Source organism: Carassius carassius, chromosome 25, assembly GCF_963082965.1.
Source record: "Carassius carassius chromosome 25, fCarCar2.1, whole genome shotgun sequence".
NCBI lineage: Eukaryota > Metazoa > Chordata > Actinopteri > Cypriniformes > Cyprinidae > Carassius > Carassius carassius.
Genome location: NC_081779.1, coordinates 30,869,177 through 30,888,196, shown reverse-complemented (window position 1 = coordinate 30,888,196; position 19,020 = coordinate 30,869,177). Strand labels below are relative to the sequence as shown.

General features: G+C 40.1%; 1 pseudogene; it reads left to right on the top strand.

Annotated features, from left to right (window-relative positions):
- The window catches only part of LOC132104578 (oxysterol-binding protein-related protein 7-like), an 80,299-nt pseudogene that overhangs the window by 18,324 nt on the left and 42,955 nt on the right, over positions 1–19,020 (top strand).

The following is a 19,020-nucleotide window of genomic DNA, read 5'->3' as shown; positions in this document are numbered from 1 at the left end:
TTACATCTATTACAGGCGTCTCGGACAATTTTGCATTTGTGTAATGAACTCTATGAAGGATCTTACATTGGATTAGACCATGACGGGCGCATATGGAAGAAGAATGAACCATAACCTGAGCATGGCCCCACTGTTCGTCCGTAATAGCCATGTTCAGGTCGCCCTCCCACGCGGCTTTGGAAAGGGCACCAGGGTTTGCAGAGGTCGATCCCAGTAACTGGTACAATACGGAAATGCATTTTTTACTATTGGGGTCTATCGCCAAAAGGGAGTCAGTCAATGTTTCGGGGGGCGGTTTGGAAAGTGGGGAAATGTTTTCTTAACAAAATCTCTAATCTGAAAAAAGCGGAAGAGATGTGATTTTGGCAAGTTGTGAAGAGATGAGAGCTCTGTGAAGGATGCAAATATGCCATCCTTATATAGGTCCTTAACACTAGTGATACCATTACTATGCCAGGCCCTGAATGCCAAATCTGATCTTGAGGGGGTAAAGACATGATTTTGGAGCAGTGGTGTCAGGATGGAGGGACCCTGCAAACCTAAGCACTTCCTAATCTGACTCCAGATCTTGAGTGAGAGGGATACAATCGGGCACGAGCCTGCAGGTCCTGAAGTCAAAGGGAGTTGGGAGCATAGGACAGACCGCAACGGGAAGCGTGCGCTTGATCGCTCCAAATGTACCCAGGCAGGAGGAGAGGGGTCCCCACTCATCCAGTATAAAAGTTTTTGCATGTTAGCTGCCCAATAATATAATAATATAATATAATATAATAATCTGACCCATAAGATAAAGTTCTCACCCAGACCGAACCTATCCATTGCCGCGTACAGATATCCCCACTCGACCCTGTCGAATGCCTTTTCGGCATCGAGGGACACCACAATTTTCGGGATATTATTATTTGATGAGTGAATAATGACGAGTAGCCGTCTCGTGTTATGGAAAGACTGTCGGCCCGGCATAAACCCTGTCTGATCTGGCAAGATAATGGAGGGCATTAACCTTTGAAGACGGAGTGCAAGAATCTTTGCGAGAATCTTGAGATCTACATTGAGAAGCGAGATTGGCCTGTAGCTGCCACAGAGCAGGGGGTCTTTCCCTTTCTTAAGAATTAGGGAGATGGTGGCTTTAGATAGGGTATCCGGAAGGCGACGGTGATGAAAAGCCTCGTTGTACATATCTTTTAGGGCTGGTGCGAGAAAAGCGGAAAAAGTTTTGTAATACTCTACAGTGAAGCCATCCTGCCCCGGGGATTTACCGCTCTGTAGGGAATTAATGGCTCCCTGAACCTCAGCAGTGGTTATAAGGGCACCTAGGTCTTTCACTGATTCTGCGTCTATTTGGGGGAAAGTCAAATCGTTAGGCGTCTCGTCCGCAATAGGGGGGCAACCAGAGGTATATAGGTCAGCGTAAAATTCAGCAAACATTTTATTAATAATAACAGGATCAGTGTGCAACTCGCCTGAGCTGGCTCTAATGGCAGGAATAAGCCGTGAGGTTGCTTCAGCTCTAGCCTGATGAGCCAGAAGCTTCCCCGCTTTATCCCCGGAGTGTATAAATTGCTTATAGGAATCTTCCGCTAATAAAGATGAGTTAAACCTCCACTGTCTGAAGGGGCTGGTGTGAGTACGAAAGTGTAAGTCAAGGGAGGTAGGAGCATGGTCCGATATTGCGATACTGTGGTAGTCACTGGACTTAATCATGGAGAGCAGTCTGTCATCTAGAAGGAAGAAATCTATGCGTGTGTAGGTGTGGTGCACATGAGAAAAGAAAGACAATGTCTTGGTCATGGGAGAAGTGTGCCTCCATGGGTCGGAGAGGCCCAGTCGTTTGGCGAAGTCATGTAAAATTTTGGCAGATTTGCTTACAGAGTGCGGTTTGTTTGACGATCTGTCTAGTATGGGGTCTTGAACCAGATTAAAATCCCCGCCTATAATTATATGATGATTATCAATGTTTGGTAACGACGTGAATAGTTTGGATATGAATGAACAGTCATCCCAGTTAGGACCATAAACGCTGGCCAAGATGACGGGTGTATTTTGTAATTTGCCAGTGATGATAACAAATCGACCATTAAGGTCTGATACCACTTTACCTGGTTCAAACATGACGTTTTTACGAATCATAATGGCGGTGCCTCTGTCCATTTCGTTAAATCTGGAGTGAAAAACATGGTCAACCCAACCCCTTTTTAGTCGTGTCACCTCCCTGTTGCGCAGGTGGGTCTCCTGAATAAAAAACACATCACCTTTGAGTTGTTGTAAGTGGGTCATTATCTTATCGCTCTTAGTGGGGCCACCCACCCCCCGCACATTCCATGAGATAAATCTAATTATATTGTTCATGCTTGACATATCTTATTGATATTCCTTGAGAAGGCGAAGCAGGATTTGGGGGTGAAGGAGAGAAAGAGAGAAATAAGGGAAAGAGAGAAAAAAAAAGGGGGGGATGGGGGCACACCGGATGACAACCACATACACAAACACACACAAACAACCCTCTGGCCTGGAAAACCCCAATAACAAGCAATATTTTCAGTGTCCATTGCACAGCGGTGTGTCTATTACACTTCTGCATGGATTCCTAGTGTCCCCAACTCCTGTGAGCAACAAAATAGTCCAGTGACCGAACATTACCAAAACAAACCGAAACTCGTCATTCAAACAGCATCTTTCTCCATAGTCCGCCAACACGGCTTAACAAGAATGCTAATGTAAACCATAAAATTGAACTCAAACATTGACCGTGAAAGAAAATAAATAAATAGGTAAGTAAAAGTAAATAAAATAGGCTGCAAAAAGCATAGACAGTATGGCAAAAAGATGTGGCTCGTGCATACGGTCGCGCCCGCGCACACATAGTTAAGGAATCACCGCAGCCAAACAAAAATATTAACATCAACCATAAAGTCGAACACAAACATTGCCAAAAAAAGATAATAAATAAATGGGTAAATAAAAGTAAATAAAAAAATTAGCTCTAGATTAAGAGAGAATTACATGTATATGCATACATACACACCTATGCACACATATACACACACACACAAACGTAGTAATATGTTGCAAAAGAATGTAGCGCGTGTATACTCACACCACCATACACACACGGTCGCGCGCACGCACATGTAAAGTTGCATTTCCACCCCCACATCTCTATAGTCGCATAAGCATAGCTGGTAACATTAGCTGTTTATGGCTACAAGTCCTGGAGCAGTCTTACCAGCTCAATAAACGATAAAGCAAGTGGGTTGTCGTGTCTTAGCCATCCAGTAAGTTAGTTAAAAGTGGACCACATCCAAGGGACCTCAATTTACAGTAGCCCTTGGAAAGGGAGTGAAGCTGGCACAGTAAACCACCAGTCGTGTAGGTCTAGCTCCGCCATCTCAAAGCTAAGCGAGTTACGTTACCCGTCCTCCGTGGGTCCCGTGCTGCTTTGACGTTGAGAAGCGATGAAGTCCTGAGCAGCTTTCGGGGAAGGGAGGTGGCGTCGCGGCCCGGTTTCGGGCCTGATGAACAGCCTGGCCGGGAAAAGGAGAGTCGGTTTAAGGCCCAGGTCGTATAGCTGTTTCATCACGGCCCGGTATTCAGAGCGTTGTTCTGCCACTTCAGGCGAGTAATCCTCGAAGATGTGGATCTGAGAGCCCCTGTAGTTTAATCTGCCCCGTAAACGTCGAGCTTCACGCACAACCAACTCCCGCTCTTGAAACTTAAGGAAGCGAATGATGACGGGCCGGGCTTTGCCGCCAGGCCCCGGCTTTGGAGCTAGGGTGCGGTGGGCTCGGTTAAGTTCAGGGGTAGAGTTCAATATTTGATCGCCGAGAATCTCCACCAAAACCTGAGAGAAAAAAGCCGTGGGGTTGGGTGCCTTCGATGTTCTCTGGAAGGCCCACTATCCTTATGTTGTTTCTTCTAGAGCGGCCTTCCAGGTCAACAAGCTTAGACTGTAGCTTAGCGTTCGCTTCAGACATTGCGGTCAGCTCTGCTTCCATGGCCTTCATGTCTTGGCTCGTGGAGTCTGCAAATGTCTCCAAAGACGAGAGACGCTGTTGGTGGTCGAGTAAGGTATTCTGGAATTTATCAACCCGCTCCTCGAGTTTGGAGAACGCAGTGTTAAATTCCGCCTGGAACTTTGTCATAAGAGAAACCTCGTGTTTAGCTAGCATATCTGCTAGCACGGGTAGCACGGTGTTCGGAGGGTCGTTCTCTCCTTTCTGGTCCCCTTTTTCGATCTACTGGTCATTCTCTCAAAGCGGCGATGCACTGTCGAATATATTTAAACGTTGGGGATCGTTTTTAACACTTTAGCTGGACTGTAATAAAAGTTATAAACGTAGAGGTTGGGAGCAGGGCAGAAACGCGACTCACTCCGTCATTTCCTACACCGGAAGTCTCTCCTCAACAGTCTTAACGGAGCTACTCCAGCAGAGCATTTGCTTGACTAACTTGAACACTAACTTGATTGGTTCATTCAAAAGATGAACAGACGATTCTGAGATTGGCAACACCGCTTATCATTAGACCTAAACTGTGGGATGTGAGGCCTCTCCTAGGGGAGTATCTCTGACAGCGATGACATGCAAAATGATAGAATATAATTTAATTATAACACATTGGATTTGCTTGTGAAAAACTCTCTAATTGTAACCATTTGTTTGTGGGTGCGTTGACTTGTCTCCTCCTTCCAGGCAAAGAGTGATGATATCTTCTACATCTGGCTAACCAAACTGACTGCCCATCGGCATTTCAAGAAGAACCAGGATATAAACCTACACCAGGGGGTCCTTCAAGCACTCTCGACAGGAAACGGCAGCACTTTGCCTGCCATGGCGAGTCTTGCACAGAGAAACAGAGCGATGGTGGGCATTAATGTTCATCTTTAATGTGATTTGCTTTTGAAAAAAAATGAGTAACTTGAATTTTCTCCATTGAGAGGTTATGAATTTTTCTCTTATCTAGATGCCACATTATCAGAGCTCACCATCATTGTTTGGGTCAGAGATGCAGGGTTTTCCATCAGCCTCTTCATCTGGAGGAAATACTAAAGTATCTGATTGGCTCTAAAAGACACAGGAAGCTGACTTCTGCCAGCAAGGTATGCAATACTAATACCTTTTAATTCAGCATGAGTATATGGAGTCAGTGTAGGTCCTGAAGAACTATCATTTAAATCAACATTATAAAACACTAGAAACATTTGGGACAATTTTTAGATATGCATTTTGAGAAACTTCAGTGTTTGCAATTAGTGTTGTCAAAAGATCCAGTACATCGGTACCAAAAAAAGTGAAAGTTACGGTACCAGGTTTTTTTGAGAACCGATAGTACATTGTACCCGGTCAACCTGGTTCTTGATGTGCTATCCGAAAGGTGTGCAGATGCGCTCTCTTAATCCTCATGTGGTGTTCGCATTGGACTGAAATTTAGTGACCTTGTTCACAAAAGCTATAACTACTTCTCAATTTTTGTTTCAGAATTTTTGTACTTTTTTTAGGGAGATTTTTTTTTTTCCTTGTTACACTTGTGGTGTTCCAGGGCCAAAATGACCCAGACTCAAAAAATTGCTTAAATCATTCATTATGCTATATTATCACCAAAGATTGGATTCAATCTTTTTGTAAATTTATTTTCTTTAATTTAGGATCATAAGCCTCATTTATCTGAGAGTAGGCACCTAATTTTTGAGTTAAAAAAAAATATATATATACATTTTTCACTATATTAAATAAAAACCTATGAAACTTTGCACTGTTTATCACACTAGTTAAAATTAGCCTGTGTTTTACTCACCCTCAAGGCATCCTAGGTGTATATGACTTTCTTCTTTCAGATGAATCCATGATCCAAAATCGTTCATAAGTCGTCAAATAAAGCACGTCCATCTATAATAAAACGTGCCTCACAGGACTCCGGGGGCTGAATAAAGGTCTTCTGTTTTTGTAAGAAAAATATCCGTATTTCAGTGTATGACAGATATCGTGACAGAAAAGTGTTTATTACGTTTGAAATATTGATATTTTGTTCACTCCCCGGAGCTGTGTAAGGCATGTTTTATGAATGCACATGCTTTATTTGATGACTTGTGTTACAGTTGAATAGTCCATCCGCTGACTGCAATGATAGAGCTTGGAATAGCCAGGACAATTTTTTATATATCTCTAACTGGATTCGTCTGAAAGAAGAAAGTCATACACACCTAGGATGCTTTGAGGGAGAGTAAAACGGTCTAATTTTCCTTTTTGGGTGAACTAACCCTTTAATGTGTTCTTTCTCGTATGTCACAATGTTCAGATTTGACGAGGAACAGCGAAAGTGTTACTTTGTGCTACTTTTCAGAAAATAAAGGTCCTGTTTTTTGTGATCTTTCCCATTCGCTCTAAATGGCCATCCGTTTTGGCCCGGGAACACCACAAGCATGACTTTGTGCCATTTTGTACAAAATAAAGTCATTGATTAAACATTAAAGTACACTATTGTGATAAACAGAACAAATTTTCTCCACATTTTATGTAATATTATGAAAGCTATTCATATTTTTTTCACTCAAAAGTAGGTTCCTATTATTAATCAGATGCAAATATAAATACAAAACCAGTCCTAAATGAAAAAAGTTGACAAAAAGATTGAATCCAATGTTTGGTGATAATATAGCATAATGAGTAATTTATAAGCAATTTGAGGCCGGGTCATTTTTGGTAAGCTTTACTGTTTCCCATACATTGATTTATTTGTGGTGGTCTACCACAATATCAAAACTGACAGCCACAAACACATTTTTCAAAACGTGTCAAAGTGGAAACTTGGTGCGGGTGTTTTTATGTCACTGTATTTCTGAAGGAAGATGACTGTCTTCAAAAAATGATTGTCATTTTCATTTCATCTCGTCCATAATGTCTGAGCAGCAATTGTGAGCTGATTTGCAGCGCTTATTTGATTACAGCCATTACCAGGGGAAACCTCTCTCTCTCGCACACTACAATCTCTCCTGCTGGCAGAGAATGAATATGCATATACACTATACAGGTGGTATTCTGTCTGGGGCATCTCAACAAATTAGAATGTCGGGGAAAAGTTCATTTCAGTAATTCAACTCAAATTGTGAAACTTGTGTATTAAATAAGTACAGGTGCTGGTCATATAATTAGAATATCATCAAAAAGTTGATTTTAACTAATTCCATTCAAAAAAGTGAAACTTGTATATTTAATTCATTACAAACATACTGACATATTACAAATGTTTATTTCTTTAAATTTTGATGATTCTAACTGACAACTAGGAAAATCCCAAATTCAGTATCTCAGAAAATTAGAATATTGTGAAAAGGTTCAATATTGAAGACACCTGGTGCCACACTCTAATCAGCTAATTAACTCAAAACACCTGCAAAGGCCTTTAAATGGTTTCTCAGTCTAGTTCTGTAGGCTACACAATCATGGGGAAGACTGCTGACTTGACAGGTGTCCAAAAGACATATGCAAGACATGGGTTTCAGCTGTCGCATTCCTTGTCAAGCCACTCTTGAACAACAGACAGCATAAGGAGCGTCTTGCTTCAAAAAGGACTGGACTGCTGTTGAGTGGTCCAAAGTTATGTTCTCTGATGAAAGTCAATTTTGCATTTCCTTTGGAAATCATTTTGGAGTCTGGAAGGAAGATAGAAGAGGCACACAGTCCACGTTGCTTGAGGTCCAGTGTAAAGTTTCCACAGTCAGTGATGGTTTGGGGTGCCATGTAATCTGCTGGTGTTGGTCCATTGTGTTTTCTGAGGTCAAAGGTCAACACAGCCATATACCAGGATGTTTTAGAGCACTTCGTGCTTCCTGCTGCTGACCAACTTTATGGAGATGCAGATTTCATTTTCCAACAGGACCTGGCACCTGCACACAGTGCCAAAGCTACCAGTACCTGGTCTAAGGACCATGGTATCCTTGTTCTTAATTGGCCAGCAAACTCGCCTGACTCGCCTGACTCGGTATTGTGAAGAGAAAGATGCGATATGCCAGACCCAAGAATGCAGAAGAGCTGAAGGCCACTATCAGAGCAACCTGGGCTCTCATAACACCTGAGCAGTGCCACAGACTGATCGACTCCATGCCACGCCGCATTACTGCAGTAATTCAGGCAAAAGGAGCAACAACTAAGTATTGAGTGCTGTACATAATCATACTTTTCAGTTGGCCAAGATTTCTAAAAATCCTTTCTTTGTATTGGTCTTTAGTAATTTGGGATTTTCCTTAGTTGTCAGTTATAATCATCAAAATTAAAATAAACATTTGAAATATATCAGTCTGTGTGTAATGAATGAATATAATATACAAATTTCACTTTTTGAATGGAATTAGTGAAATAAACATTTTGATGATATTCTAATTATATGACCAGCACCTGTATACTGAAGTAGTCTTTGGTTCTTTCAATTGTGAATTTGGCACACATTTAACAAAAACCCACCAATTCAATATCTCAACAAACTAGAATATGGTGACATGCCAATCAGCTAATCAATTAAAAATAACTGCAAAGGTTTCCTTAGCCTTCAAAATGGGTCTCTCAATTTGGTTCACTAGGTTACACAATCATGGGGAATACTGCTGATCTGAAAGTTGTCCAGAAGACAATCATTGAAACCCTTCACAAGGAGTGTAAGCCAAAAAACATTCATTGCCAAAGAAGCTGGCTGTTCACAGAGTGCTGTATCCAAGCATGTTAAAGTTCAGTGGAAGGAAAAAGTGTGGAAGAAAAAGATGGACAACCGAGAGAACCGCAGCCTTATGAGGATTGTCAAGCAAACTGGATTCAAGAATTTGAGTGAACTTCACAAGTAATAGACTGAGGCTGGGGTCAAGGTATCAAGAGCCACCACACACGGACGTGTCAAGGAATTTTGCTCCAGTTGTCGTATTCCTCTTTTTAAGCCACTCTTGAGGCATCTTACCTGGGCTAAGGTGAAGAACTGGACTGTTGCCCAGTGGTCCAAAGTCCTCTTTTCAGATTAGAGCAAGTTTTGTATTTCATTTGGAAACCAAGGTCCTAGAGTCTGGAGAAAGGGTGGAGAAGCTCATAGCTCAAGTTGCTTGAAGTCCAGTGTTAAGTTTCCACAGTCTGTGATGATTTGGGGTGCAATGTCATCTACTGGTGTTGGCCGACTGCGTTTTCTGAGGCCCAAGGTCAACACAGCCGTATACCAGGAAGTTTTAGAGCACTTCATGCTTCCTGCTGCTGACTAACTTTTATGGAGATGCAGATTTCATTTTCCAACAGGACTTTGCACCTGCACACAGTGAAAAGTCACTGCAGCCATTTACCAAGAAATTTTGGAGCACTTCATAATTCCTTCTTTTGACCAGCTTTTTGGAGATGCTGATTTCATTTTCCAGCAGGATTTGGCACCTGCCCACACTGCCAAAAGCACCAAAAGTTGGTTAAACGACCTTAGTGTTGGTGTGCTTGACTGGCCAGCAAACTCACCAGACCTGAACCCCAGAGAGATTCTATGGGCATTTGTCAAGAGGAAAATGAGAAATAAGAGACCAAAAATGCAGATGAACAACTTGCAATTATCATAACCTTCCGAGTTTTTTTTTTTTCCATAAGAAATTGAAACTGGTGTAAGTAGCATCACCTCATTTAATGTTATTTGAAACCTTTCTAAAAAAAACAAAAAAAAAACATGATCCCTTTCATTTCACACAAATTGTACTGTTGTCAGTTGACACCTATTTAGTGTACTATGTAGACTGCTTTTGCTTCAGAAGGCTTCAAAATGTTCACGTCCTCTAACATTCAGCCTCTCATGCACAGAACTTGCCAGGTGTCAGCTGGATATAGCTGAGCTTTTGAGTTTTATCCAGAAACTTCACTGGCATGAGGGTGGTCTTCCCATCACAAACGCGGACCTTGAACGTCGAATCGGCATGCAGGTGAGTCTGCTGTTCTAAATCTGACACAGAATGGATAGGATATGTTATCTTTGTGCAGCCGCCAGCATAACACAGAGCAAATGTGAGAAGTATAAGTGATTATTTGATGGCATTAGCGGTGTTAAATGGCAAAGAGGTTAACATGGTGCTTATTTTTCAGGACCTTAGTCTTCAGAAACCCAAAAAGAAGTCTGGAAAGATCTGGGGTCACTCCCGAACACTTTCAAGATTTGAATCACTTGGTTTTGTAAGTTCAAAGTGATGTTCCTTAGTTGAGTTTGAATATACAGGTACTGGTCATATAATTAGAATATAATCAAAGTTGATTTATTTCACTAATTCCATTCAGAAAGTGAAACTTGTATATAATATTCATTCATTACACACAGACATATATTTCAGATGTTTATTTCTTTTGATTTTTATGATTATAACTGACAACTAAGGAAAACCCATAATTCAATATCTCAGAAAATTAGAAAATTACTTGAGAACAATACAAAGAAAGGATTTTTAGTAATCTTGGCCAACTGAAATGTATGAACATGAAAAGTATGAGCATGTACAGCACTCAATACTTAGTTGTGGCTCCTTTTGCCTGAATGACTGCAGTAATGCGGCGTGGCATGGAGTCGATCAGTCTGTGGCACTGCTCAGGTGTTATGAGAGCCCAGGTTGCTCTGATAGTGGCCTTCAGCTCTTCTGCATTGTTGGGTCTGGCATATCGCATCTTTCTCTTCACAATACCCCATAGATTTTCTATGGGGTTAAGGTCAGGTGAGTTTGCTGGCCAATTAAGAACAGGGATACCATGGTCCTTAAACCAGGTACTGGTAACTTTGACACTGTGTGCAGGTGCCAAGTCCTGTTGGAAAATGAAATCTGCATCTCCATAAAGTTGGTCAGCAGCAGGAAACATGAACTGCTCTAAAACTTCCTGGTATACGACTGTGTTGACCTTGGACCTCAGAAAACACAGTGAACCAACACCAGCAGATGACATGGCACCCCAAACCATCACTGACTGTGGAAACTTTACACTGGACCTCAAGCAACGAGGATTGTGTGCCTCTCCTCTCTTCCTCCAGACTCTGGGACCCTGATTTCCAAAGGAAATGCAAAATTGACTTTCATCAGAGAACATAACTTTGGACCACACAGTAGCAGTCCAGTCCTTTTTGTCTTTAGACCCTTCTGAGGCTGTCTGGTGTTCAAGAGTGGCTTGACACAAGGAATGCGACAGCTGAAACCCATGTCTTGCATACGTCTGTGTGTAGTGGTTCTTGGTTTGCTGCACCCTGGAATTGAACTACTGGTTTCGTCTGGTCAGAGGAGAACTGGCCCACCAACTGAGCCTGGTTTCTCCCAAGGTTTTTTTCTCCATTCTGTCACTGATGGAGTTTCGGTTCCTTGCCGCTGTCGCCTCTGGCTTGCTTAGTTGGGGACACTTCATCTACAGCGATATCGTTGACTTGATTGCAAATAAATGCACAGACACTATTTAACTGAACAGAGATGACATAACTGAATCCAATGATGAACTGCCTTTAACTATCATTTTTGCATTATTGACACTGTTTTCCTAATTAATGTTGTTCAGTTGCTTTGACGCAATGTATTTTGTTTAAAGCGCTATATAAATAAAGGTGACATTGACATTGACATTGAAGCACTGACTCCAGCTGCAGTCCACTATTTGTCTTGACTAATCTCCCCCACATTTTTTAATGGGTTTTGTTTCAGAATCACCTTTATTTTTATTTATTTATATAGCGCTTTAAACAAAATGCATTGCGTCAAAGCAACTGAACAACATTCATTAGGAAAACAGTGTCAATAATGCAAAATGATAGTTAAAGGCAGTTCATCATTGGATTCAGTTATGTCATCTCTGTTCAGTTAAATAGTGTCTTTGCATTTATTTGCAATCCTCTCCAGGGTGCGGTCCCTATTGCTTGTACACTTTTTTTTTTTTCTACCACATCTTTTCCTTCCCTTCGCCTCTCTATTAATGTTATTGGACATCGTGCACTGTGAACAGCCAGCCTCTTTTGCAATGACCTTTTGTGTCTTGCCCTCCTTGTGCAAGGTGTCAATGGTCGTCTTTTGGACAACTGTCAAGTCAGCAGTCTTCCCCATGATTGTGAAGCCTACAGAACTAGACTGAGAGACCATTTAAAGGCCTTTGAAGGTGCTTTGAGTTAATTAGTGGATTAGACTGTGGCACCAGGTGTGTTCAATATTGAACCTTTTCACAATATTCTAATTTTCTGAGATACTGAATTTGGTATTTTTCTTAGTTGTCAGCTATCAAAATTGCAAGAAATCCTTTTTGAATGGAATTAGTGAAATCAACATTTTGATGAAATTCTAATTATATGACCGGCACCTGTATTATGTCTGACTATTGTGAATACAGAGGGTCTCCTTCACTAACTGATGCATGTAGGCATTGATGCTCAACAGTTCAAGCATTTCACTCGAGCTTGCGAGGTCATACTTCTTACTATTTCATACTAATACTTAAATATCTTAGTTGTTATACAGTTTATCATTTTAAGAGGTCTTAAATTTGGGGATGGGGAAAAAACATGAACCAGCCTAATGTTGTTAAACTGCAAAAGGCAATGTCATTAAATGTCACTGTACATTTCGAAGTAAAAACGTGGAGCTGTTAAAAGCATTTGATAATACGGTTTCATTTATCATATTAAAGATTCACATTGAAGATTCATACAAAATATATATAATTAAAGTGTTTCCTCTTTGTCTTGCTTTCCTTGGCTTAAATAGCTTGCAAAAGCACCGTGCGTATTTTACTTTAACTTTTAGCAGCAATTCGGCATTAACTGCTTTAAATTCAAACAACAACAAAATACAACAAAGAACATTAGCAGTTAAATTTCAGGCTGCAGCAAAGTCAGATTGTGCAGAAGAATCATCTGTTTCCTGTGGTCTTGTCCTGGTGCTCCTCTGAGACAAGGTCTTTACAGGGGATCTGTATCTGGGGCTCTAGTTGTCCTGGTCTCCACTGTCTTTCAGGGATGTAGAGGTCCTTTCTAAGTGCTGATCCACCATCTGGTCTGGATACGTACTGGATCCGGTGATCCAGATCTGGATACAGACTGGATCTGGTGGCTATGGTGACCTCGGAATAAGAGAGAAACAGACTAATATTAGCGTAGATGCCATTCTTCTAATGATGTAGCAAGTACATAGGGTGTTATGGGAAGTGTTCCCGGTTCCGGTTTACCTAATTAATGCAGCCTAAAAATCCTTTAAAGGATTTGAATATTAAAAGCATATTAGTATGTTATGTGTATGCCAGGTTAAAGAGATGGGTCTTTAATCTAGATTTAAACTGCAAGAGTGTGTCTGCCTCCCGAACAATGTTAGGTAGGTTATTCCAGAGTTTAGGCCCCAAATAGGAAAAGGATCTGCCGACCGCAGTTGATTTTGATATTCTAGGTATTATCAAATTGCCTGAGTTTTGAGAACGCAGCAGACGCAGAGGATTATAATGTAACAGGAGCTCATTCAAATACTGAGGTGCTAAACCATTCAGGGCTTTATAAGTAATAAGCAATATTTTAAAATCTATACAATGCTTGATAGGGAGCCAGTGCAGTGTTGACAGGACCGGGCTAATATGGTCATACTTCCTGGTTCTATTAAGAACTCTTGCTGCTGCATTTTGGACTAGCTGTAGTTTGTTTACTAAGCGTGCAGAACAACCACCCAATAAAGCATTACAATAATCTAACCTTGAGGTCATAAATGCATGGATTAACATTCCTGCATTTGACATTGAGAGCATAGGCCGTAATTTAGATATATATTTTGAGATGGAAAAATGCAGTTTTACAAATGCTAGAAACGTGGCTTTCTAAGGAAAGATTGCGATCAAATAGCACACCTAGGTTACAGAGCAACCATCAAGTCTTAGACAGTGTTCTAGGTTATTACAAGCAGAGTTTTTAGGTCCTATAATTAACGCCTCTGTTTTTACAGAATTTAGCAGTAAGAAATTACTCGTCATCCAGTTTTTTACATGGACTATGCATTCCATTTAGTTTTTCAAATTGGTGTTTCACCGGGCTGCGAAGAAATATAGAGCTGAGTATCATCAGCATAACAGTGAAAGCTAACACCATGTTTCCTGATGATATCTCCCAAGGGTAACATATAAAGCGTGAAGAGTAGCAGCCCTAGTACTGAGCCTTGAGGTACTCCATACTGCACTTGTGATCGATATGATACATCTTCATTCACTGCTATGAACTGATGGCGGTCATATTGTATAAGTACGATTTAAACCATGCTAATGCACTTCCATTAATGCCAACAAAGTGTTCAAGTCTATGCAAAAGAATGTTGTGCTCAATTGTCAAACGCAGCACTAAGATCCAATAAAACTAATATAGAGATACAACCACGATCAGATGATAGGAGCATTTGTAACTCTAAGGAGAGCAGTCTCAGTACTAAGATATGGTCTAAATCCTGACTGGAAATCCTCACATATACCATTTTTCTCTAAGAAGGAATATAATTGTGAGGATACCACCTTTTCTAGTATCTTGGACAGAAAAGGGAGATTCGAGATCGGTCTATAATTAACTAGTTCTTTGGGGTCAAGTTGTGGTTTTTTGATGAGAGGCTTAATAACATACAGTTTGAAGGTTTTGGGGACATATCCTAATGACAATGAGGAATTAATAATAGTCAGAAGTAGGGCTGAAACGAATCCTAGAGTAACTCGATTACAAAAAATGATCCAGGCAAATTCCTCTGCCTCAGCCTCTTTTAATTTATTTTAAATCTCATGTCAGGATCTTTCGCAATTATTTTTTTTTATGTGACGCGCGTTTACGTCACCCACAAAGCGGAAGGAGACAAGTGCTGTGTCCGAAATCGCTTACTGCAAAGGAGTCAGCAGTGTTTTGATTTGAGGGCACGGACAAACGTCAAGAGAACGTCGTGTCATGTGACCATTGCAAGATAGAGCTGACATACCACAACTAGGGCCCTATGATTTCCGCAATGCAGAAAACGCGGAGGGAATCGCGGAATCCAGTCATAAAAACGGAATTTACAGTTTAAGAATGGCAATGAATTTGCCAAATTTTGAATGAATCAAAAATAGGTCATTGCACTTGCATCAAATCACGATATGGACTAATATTAGGGCTGCACCTAACGATTATTTTGATAATCGATTAATCTGTCGATTATTTTTACGATTAATCTTTATGTACTTATATTTTAGTTTTGCCCATTTTTTCCAAATAAATTATTAACAAAGGGTTTTTATCATTCAACATAGACTTCTAGAGATTTGAACCATTTTGCATTGTCATATCCTCATCAAAAACACCTGGAGTTTTGTTTTATTATGTGTTAGTAATTCTTTGTCAAACTCTTCTGCAATCAAAACACTGACCCATACTCTAGCAAATTTCACAAGATTTCAAATAATGTTTTCACCATGGCAGTCCTTAGGGCTCCTAAAGTAGTTTAACGTCCCGAACAAAGCTTATTAAGGAATCTTATTCACGAAGAATAAGAATAAAACAGAATACATTTGCAGTACATTGCATTTTATTATACTTTTCCTGTAAATTTGGATACACCAGGAATATAACTTAAAAAGCAGTATTTTGTGGTAGAAGTCATGGTTCTTCCATACTTGTAACAAGAAGTAGAATTTACAATTTTGGCTATATGAAGTTGGCACAAAACTAAATAATGATCTGAGATATCATCACTTGGCTGCATAATTTCAACACTATCAACATCAATTAGAAACAGACTAATATTAGCGTAGATGCCATTCTTATAATGTAGCAAGTACATAGGGTGTTATGGGAAGTATTCCCGGTCCCCGTTTACCTAATTAATGCAGCCTAAAAATCCTGGATGTGGATATTAGAAGCGCATTAGTGTGTTATCTGTAAGCCAGGTTAAAGAGGTGAGCCTATAATCTAGATTTAAACTACAAGAGTGTGTTTGCCTCCCGAACAGCGTTAGGTGCACAGCACACATCGGGTGGATATCAACAGGTGTGCAGCCTCAGGACACTGGACAGGGTCTTAGCTGCTTTGGAAAATAAGCTGCCTCAATTTGATGAATCCTTGGCACACAGCTGGTCGCAGGTACTGTGCAAGTGTGCGTTTCTCCAGTGAGCCTGGTTGCACAAATATTGGGTTAGGTCAGGGGGAAGGAGAACAGGTCCTGTTGGTTGTGCTCTGCTTGCCCACCAAGGCTTGGTTCTTGGAGCTCAAGCTCCTGTCAACATTCTCTCTCTGACAAATTAACCTGAGGGAGGACCTTCTTTCTCTGTGGTATGGCACAAATGCCCAGACCTCTGGACAGGACATGGAAGACATGAGTTGGCTATCACTTAACACTATCTAGCCTAGTGGCATGGTGATGGTAATGAACCCAATCCCTCAAGCCAGAGCCCCCTCTACAAGGCAGCTGCACGAAGTTGCATCTTTTTGCAAACTGGTTTTCTTTCTGAAGAGAAGGCCCACAAAGACATACCATTGGGTCAGAACACATTAGATTCCATAGCTATATCCATTGGTGGCCAACTCGAATCTGTATCTTGCAGTATTAAGGCCAGACATTTATATATTAATTGGAAATGTGTGTAAATTGACATGTCTAGTAGTTTTAGAAGGATATAATTTACAATTAACTCACTTGGAAGCTAGAAGGTTCCCATATATATATATATATATATTTTTTTTTTTTATTCTTCCCTTTTTTATAGTACATTCATCTTTCAAATCCATCCATGAATCCCTGGCTCTGGAGCTTGAGCGAGTCAGACAGGCTTGGGCTGGACCTGACCTTCGGCAGTCAACCTCCGATCAGTTGGCCACATTGTGCACAACCATCTCAGAGGTAATCTTTTTATTTTTATTATTATTATTTTTTCCTTCCCGTTTAAGATGGAGCTTGTACACTTCTGACAACACTGAGCTGCTACTACTACTAGTATCACCTATAAGCACTGCAGAATGAGAAATAAGATTAATATTTTGTGGTAAATAAAATAATGATAGACCTTACCTTTTAGAATAATTTGTTTATTCGGTAAGAGGTGTTCAGTAAGAGGTTTTTTTTAATACCATTTTACCATTTTATGTCCTGATATTTGAAAAATTAATTGAAATTCTATGTATATATCTATATAATGTGTGTGTGTGTGTGTGTGTGTGTGTATGTCTATGCCTGTATTGTCATGTATGCTCTCATGCCTTTTTATGAAGGTGACATCAGATGCCCATTTCACACAAGTTGTCGTGTTTTTTAGATTATTTCTGACATAATCTGTAATACATTTTGGTTAAAATTCCTCAGCGGTTTTGATAGACATAGTCTCAGAAAAATATTTGCAGGAATCTCATTTTTCATGATGTCGTCTTCAGATTTGAAATAGAAACTCATGAGACATGTGACTTTCAACCCATTACTTTTCTAGATTGCTCCAAGACTGTATTTTTATATCAAATGAAAAGAGAAAATTCAGTGTGGTAACATTTTTTTCAAGGTACTTCAGTGTCTATAATATTTTGGAGCATAATCAAATCTGGTTGATTTGAAAAGTAAAGCCCAAAGGGTCTTCTTTCCAAAGACTCCAAAATTAAGTGTGTAACACACTGAAGTTCTTAAAGGTCACGTTTTTCGTGTTTTTTTTTTTTTTTAAGCTTTGATTGTGTTTACAGTGTGCAATATAACATGTTCATGTTTCGCGTGTAAAAAAACAGTATTGTTCACACAATTCACTTATCTTTTATACCGCTGTTTTCACTGTCATAAAAACGGCCTGATTACTTCCTTGTTCTATGAAGTCCTTCCTTCAGAAATACGTAATGAGTTGCGATTGTGCCAGCGGTTCCTGTTTTGTGATTCGACAGCAGCTTAGCACACGATGCCATCCTGGAAACGTGATTGGGCTAGTTTTGGACTAGTTTTGAGAAGCAAGTGGGCAGGATTTGTTTTGAAAACCTGGCAATCCTGATCTAAAAGCATGTGCTGGAGATGTACTTTTAATCACAGGAGCACCATTACTGATGAGATACGCATGAAAATCGCGTTCGGTGTTTTTTTTTCTTTTTTTTTTTTTTTTTTTTTTTTTGCACAGCCCTACCATCTAGTTAACAAAGCTAAACAGCATTGCCCTTTGTGTAATAAGTTACAGAAACTGTTAAACGCACCAACTTAAATAATAAAATACACTTACCGGTTGTGGTCCATAAACAACGCCTTCAACAGACAAAGAGGGAACTGCTCCATCTTTCAAGAATAATCTTTGTGTGAATCCGGCATTAAACTGATTGAGATTGAGGAAGCTGTCCTCCGCAAAATGTGCTGCACATAGTTTTATATGTGGATTATAATTTTCGGGAACAGAGTTAAACATAAATTGTAACCATTGATCTTTAAGTACAGCGTCCCCGGGAAGCCCAAACAAAGATGATTGGACTCCGAGATTAAAATAACAGCGTTTCGACGACATGGAGACAAACACAAACACAGCTCTTCCTTCTCTGTCAGAGCGCAACAAGACCATGCCCCTTTAGAATTTTACAGATATTATTTATACTCTAACAAAAACATTACACACTAACTAAAGTTTAAAACATGGGATCACGAAGAACCGGACCTTTTATTTTATTTTATTTTTTTTCACTTAAGGTTTATTAATGATATTTCCAATTTTACAACAACAAAAAGAACATTAACAACACAGTGTCAGTGGTCATAGTGAATCAAGTTTGTGTATAAAGTCCATTTTTTCCATCTCTCTTCACACATTTCTTGCTGTAGTCTTAATATATATGCAAGTCTTTCCATGTTGTGAATTTCCTCCACAATGTCTCTCCAGTTTTCCAGGGTTGGGGGGACCTTTTTACACCATTTTCGTGTAATGGCCTTTTTTGATGCTGCCAGAAGGATTTTAATTAAGTATTTGTCTTTCTTTTGTATTTTCTTTTCTGTTAGACTTCCGAAGAACAGTACTAAGCATGTCTTTGGTAGTTTATATCCAAGTATTTTCCCTGATTCCTCCCAGATACTATCCC